Source organism: Aptenodytes forsteri, unplaced genomic scaffold (assembly GCF_000699145.1).
Source record: "Aptenodytes forsteri isolate BGI_AS27 unplaced genomic scaffold, ASM69914v1 Scaffold64, whole genome shotgun sequence".
Taxonomy (NCBI): Eukaryota; Metazoa; Chordata; class Aves; order Sphenisciformes; family Spheniscidae; genus Aptenodytes; species Aptenodytes forsteri.
In genome coordinates, this window is record NW_008794786.1 from 523,306 (window position 1) to 529,505 (window position 6,200).

A 6,200-nucleotide genomic window follows, 5' to 3' on the forward strand; every position below is an offset into this window, starting at 1 on the left:
ATGCAATCAGTCCCGGGGGGGGAATGCTGACTGCTGCATCCCTAATTTTACCAGGTTCTTCTGAACGATCAGCAGGATCCCCACACTTGAACACAGCCCTCCCGATGCCAGCAACAGCCAGGCGTTCGCCCGGTCGCCACTGCACACCACCACGGAGACACCAGGGAGCTTTCTGTTCCCAGGGCTCCAGTTAGGGCAGCCCTGTGCCAGGAGAAAGCTGGCTGCAGCCCAGGTTCCCAGCGTGGCTCCATAAACCGGGGCGGGCCGGGGAGCTGAGTGCACGTCAGAGGACGCTCTCCTCCGGGGAGCATTGCTCTCGTCTGATCGAAACCGCAGTCACTCATCACCTGCCGCAGCCACCACCTACACGGCCTCTTGCTGTTCCAGACGTTCCCGCTTGCAGCGGGCAGAGAGGCAGCAGGCGTGGGAAGGGGAACGTGGCGGTCCTGAGCTCGGGCGGGCAGGAGGTGGCAGCCGGGGGTCTCCGAGATGCCCCTGTATGGGGGACGGAGGCTGGGAGAGCTGCCGAGAATAGGGCTGCCTGTGCCCCCCACGCACAGGTCTTCCCGGGGCATATGCCTAGCCTTGTGGCTCCTGCCATTTGGGGGGCCAGGAGTGCACCCCCAGCCCTGGAGACGTTCCCAGCCTTACCCTCGCGTTTTCCAGCTCTCTGGCTTGCTGCATGACTTGGGAGTATGGTGTGATGGGTGGGAACTAGAAAAGCACGCCCGGCTGCTGAGGAAGGGCTTCAGTGGGGAACCGCCACCGTTGCCCACCCTCCTTCCCCCTCCCAGGCAGACCAGAACCGTCTTCTGGCTTTCCTCCACCCCGAGCATCGGGGCTGAGCCAGGGCGGGGATGCCGCGGGAAGCCTCCCTGCTTGCCGTGAGCCGGTTGCTGGGGAGCTCGGACGAGCCCGGGCAGCCTTGGGCGTCTTTGTCTCCTTCAGCGGCAGTCTGAGGGTTGCACAACCCGTGGGGGTGAAGCGCATTCATCTCTGCCGATCAAAATAGCACGTTTCTTTCACAACCGGCAGCGGGTTCTGCACATGTCCCCCCGCCCGGCCGCAGCAGAGCCACAGCCTTGCTGGCAATGGTCTGTAAGGGAGGAGAGACTTAAGAAAGGGAAGCGGCACCTTGCTTTCCAGGCTAAAAATACTGGCTGCGCTTCCAAAATAATCTTGGTTGAATGATCTCAGTTGACCCCAGGCTCCAAGGCTGGTTCAATTCCCCAATAACTTCAGTCTGAGCTTTGGCCATCTGGATGGAGGAAGGTCTCGGTGGGATCTCTTTGCTGTTGGAGATGGGTTCTAGTCTTTGTGTGCCGGTAATTTCTGAATGGGGTTTTAACGGGAGAAGCCAGGCTGCTGCTGCTGCTTTTTCAAAATGTGAACATGAAAAAAAATCACAAATTTCGAAGCTGAATACAAAGACCAAAGAAACGCTGGTTTTCCAGCCCATCCCAAATCGAACCTTTTATTTGAGCTGTTACTTTGTAAGAGAAAAACCACCAGCTTCCTCCAGGATGCCCCGGGGTAGATTTCCATGGGTTACACCGGAATGGGGAGCGATCTGCAGGAACGAAGGGGCTGGCTGAGCTCGGGAGGACCAACCCCCAGCTCGCCCTTCCCAGCGTGTTTGAGCCTTTTTGAAGGATGAACTTAGGGGAATTTAGAGCACTGAACAGGGGAAAGAGCTAGATGGGGAGAATGAAACCCTTTTTCCTGCTGCTGCCCAACACAAACCATAGAGAACGGTCCCCACCAATCACACCTTTGGTTGGCTCCACTGACTAATATGCAAATTTATGCAGAGTTGGGCCTGCTGGGACTCACGTTGTGAAGTTATTGACTGTTCTCAGAATGAGCAGTTAGTCATAAAAACATTGCCATGGCAATTCTGGTGGTGTTGGGGCTCTGGGAGCACATCAACGTCCCACCCCACGAGGCTGCCTGAGGCAAGGACAGGGTGGGCTCGAAATGCGGACGCCCCAGCCAGGCGGGCGATACTCAGGTGAGCCCTTGCAGCCCTGGGATGTCTGTGGGTCCACTTGGTGCTCGCCAGCGGGGTCAAGGCAGCTCACCCACCCCATATTCCTGCTTTCCCATTGCTCGTGCAGCTGGAGAGGCTTTACTCCTCGTTGTGTCCCTCTTGTCCCCGCTTTGCTTTGCAGCCAGAGAGGCTTTACTCCTCACTGTGTCCCTCTTGTCCCCGCTTTGCTTTGCGGCGTGGTCCTCCCGTGGTCCCAAAGCACAGCTCAGGCTGGCGCACACGTGGACTCCCTTCCCGGCGGGGTTCTGAGCCTCCAGCAGCCCCCAGCCATGCGCTGGCTTCTTCATCAGCCTGGGAAATGGCCAGCGCTTTTGCAGCTCACGAAATCGAGGATATCAATGCTTCTTCCCCCACCGGTTCGCTTCCTCCACTGACACCGACGCTGAGGTTTCCCTGTTATCTCCCCCGGCTTCAGTTTGGGATTCATTTGCAACCATCTTAAATGACTAGCACTTCTGTTCCGGTGTTACTTTCCAAACCAGAGAGGCATGAAGTGTAACCCCCGTAATTATGAGTTAGTAAAAAAGCCTTTGTCTCCTCCCTCTGTCTTTGCTACCGACTGAACCTCTATCAGGTGCTGTTTGAGGGTCATGCATCTTCTCAGAGGAGCTTTCGCCAAGTATTTCCAAGATGAAACTGTGGATCAACGAGGTTTTGAAAGTTTGGAAATGAAAGGGAGGGAAAGGCCGATGCAGAAGAAAACCGGCATAAATGAAAGGGAAAGAAAAAGCCCCAAAGGTGAGATGCACCGTAAGCGGCTGCAGTTTGAGCCTCCCAGCTTCAGAGAGTGCCAAAAATAACCGCTTGGTAACTGGGGCTTACAACCGTGTGCCAGCCTGTGTGCGTGCATGCATGCTTGATATGTAACTTCCCATATTCTGTTCTGGTATTGTAAGAGTGAGCAAAATAGCTCAGCAAAAACACAGCCACTGCCCACTCGTGTTTCAGTGTTTATATCTCGCTGCATCTGCACTGATTGACCTCCGGAGATGCAGGGCGCTGCAGCTGAGCGGCGGCTCCTCCAGGTCTCCTCGCTCTGGGACAAGGCAGGGCTTTGCTCTGCATCTGAAGTGATTTCTTCTTTGGAAAAGAGAAGTGTAATTCGGTGGTCAGAGAATCCCCCACGCACTGGATTTCCTGGAAGTGCAGCTGTCCTCTTGCAGAGGAGCTGCGGCCAAATAACCGCTGTCGCAGGCTGCTCGCCCCACAGTCAGTAAGGAAATCTCGGGTGATATCGCCCTGCCTTTGAGCGGGATTTGAAGCCCCTGAGCACCACCTCCTTTGCTCTGAATTTGGCTCGTTTTCTTTCTTTGAGGTGCTAGGTCTCCACCGTGCATTGCGTGGGGATGCTTCCGCTGTCCTGCCCTCAGCTCATCCCCTCCTCGTCCCGTTGTGTCCGACTGCAACGGGAGCTGCCCCGTCCCGGCCCCGATCCTCCCTGGGAGGGTCTGTGGGTGAGCTCCCACAGCGGGGTGACGGGAGAGCCCCGACAGCAGAACGAGTCACTGGGAAACACGCAGGAGAAAGGTGTGTCTCAAGCCTGCAATTTTATGTAATTTAGGAGTTTTACTCGGGGCTATGCGGAAGCGCCTATCTCCAGTTGGGATTGCAAAGCTCTCCTCAGGTTAGGGCCTTGCTGCCCCTTTTCTCAGCAGTTTGGTGGCTTGGACATTCACCCAGGATGGAGGGGACTCAGGGTCAAGTTTGGCTACTAGCGACAAGGATTTGAACCGTATTCCCACCTGCCCTGGGTCTTTCTAACCACGGCTGAGGAATTGCTGGAACAAGCTGCTCGCGGTCCCTCCTGCTGAAGCAGGTCTGCTCTGTATAATACTGTATTTATTGGGTAGGAGACAATGCGGCTCCCTCCTCCTGGAGATGAGGGTGCTCCCATGGGTGAGCAACCTGAGTTTTGGGTCTTGCTCTAATGGTCACTGCATTTGCAGTACAGCTGCTGAGATGGTCAGGGTCGAGAGCATGGGGGCTACAAGGACAGGTGAGGAGAGCTGGTCGCTTTTAGGGTGGGGAAGAGGAGATGAAGGAGAGGTCTGACCACAGCCTACAGCAACCTGAGGGCAAGTACAAGACAGCAGAGTCAGCCTATTCCCAGGGGTGCCACAGGATACAACAGAAGGCAGCTGGGACAGTTTGCGGTTGGCTGGTACAGGCTGGACAAGCGGAGATGTTTCGCAGCCCTGGGGTGGGCAGGCGGAGAGGTGGAAGGTCTCCATCCTTGGAGATGACCAGCCTGAGCGAGGCACAGCCATGACCACCCTGCTGTGGTGGTGGGGAGGGTGCTGCTCTGAGGAGAAGGCTGGACTGGAGCATCCAGAGGCCCCTTCCCACCAGCACTCCAAGCCCTGAGACATCTGCCTGTCCCAGGGTGGCTGTAGGACTGGCGTTTTAAAAAGAAAACATCACCCAGTCCCAATGGGACGTAGAGGTGGGAGGTACTGAAGCCTGACCGGAGTGTCAAAAACCCGGGATGCTACATGCTGGATGTTTGAAAGACAACCTAAATATTCATGCAGATTTTAGAGCACCTGAAAATACTGCTCTGAAAAGGAATGTTTGGCTCAACTTCAATTAAAGAGCTGCTACGCTCCTTAAATTTAAGGCAGACTGTGATCCACGTAATAGTCTGGATTAATAGTATTTAATTTTCAAAGAGAATACACTTAAGACTAATATAAATAGCATTAGAAAAGGCTGGCAAGCTTCATGGTTCCTTCCTGCTTGCACATCCCATATCTTTCTGGAGCCACCCTTATTTTTACCAGCCGGATGCATCAAATCCAAATGATGCGGCCACTTGAAAGAACTTGTCGTTGGTGACCGAGTCCTAAGGAAATGGGCAGGAAACGGCACCAATCTGCCAAAGACAGCCCTGTGTTCTCGGCTTTGCGTCCTCTGCGCTGCCATACCGCTCTCACTGCAGACTTTGCTGGGTTTCAGATTTTGTAAGTAAATCCGCGGTGGAAAAGTCTTTTCCAAAACTTAATTAAGTGAGTAAGTCTGGGCTCAGGGTCCAGCTGCAAGAGATTTTAAATGTGCAATTCCTAGTTTTCCTCTCTAAATGTGTCTGTGAATCATACGCAACTCTCTTTAGCAAAGAGCAGCATCCTGCCCAAGCCGGCAGGTTTGGGAAGCGAGATAAAAAACTGCGGTAACGGCAGAGCTTCTTACCGAAGAGCTCTTGCTGCAAGAGGCGAGTTTCTTAAGTTCCCGCATGTCACCAGCCTGACCCTTACATCTTATGTATCTGGGATTTATAAGATGTAGCAAAGCTTCTCTTGCGGCTCACTGGTCTCAGCGGGATCAGTTTGGTAGGACCAAACACGGTATGGTTGGTGAGGAGGAGCCGTTCAACCCGCGGAGGTTAAATTCAGCAAGCGCCTTGCTGTGTGACCTCTTTGCGATGTTTAAAAAAAACAAAAAAAAGATGTTAAGACAAAACTGAAATAGTCTCCATTTGAATCAAGCATGTAAACCATGGATGGCATCGCATGCCCAAGCAAAACACAGCTCGGACTGAGTCACCCTCCAAGGGCAGCAGCCCCAGCAGCTAAAGCCGCCACCTGCAAATGCTTTTAGGCATTTCGGTGGTGGGTTTTACATCCCACCGGGCTATCGCTGGGGCTCTGCACCGCTCTTCCTCGTGGCACAGATTATGCTTTTCTCTTTGCCCTGCATCAGCTTGCTGCACTCTGCGATGGCACCTGCCCCGTGCACGTGTGCGCCTCAGGTACCGCAGGAGGAGCACCGGGGAAGGCTGTGGGGGCCTGGATGGCCGCGGGAGCAGCGGTGGCCGGGCACCACGGAGCATCCCACAGCACCGCGATGAGCGGCAGTGGCCGGATCTGGCGCAAGGCTGAGGCCGTGGGGATCTCAGTGCACAGGAGGTGCTCTCCCAGCCCAGCTGTGCAACGGGACCGGCTGAGGAGCTCTGCACACCCACGCCAGGCTGCGGAGGACAGCTCAAGGAGCCCCGTTTTGGCTCAAGCAGGTGAATCCCGGTTCCGCCCAGAAGTGCGGGAGCCCCAGGCTGGTCCCGGGTGCAGGATCCCCAAGTTGGTCCAAGTGCTTGAATCCCCAGTCTGGTCCTAAGGGTTTGAACCCAGGCTGGTCCTAAGCGCACGCACCCCACCCC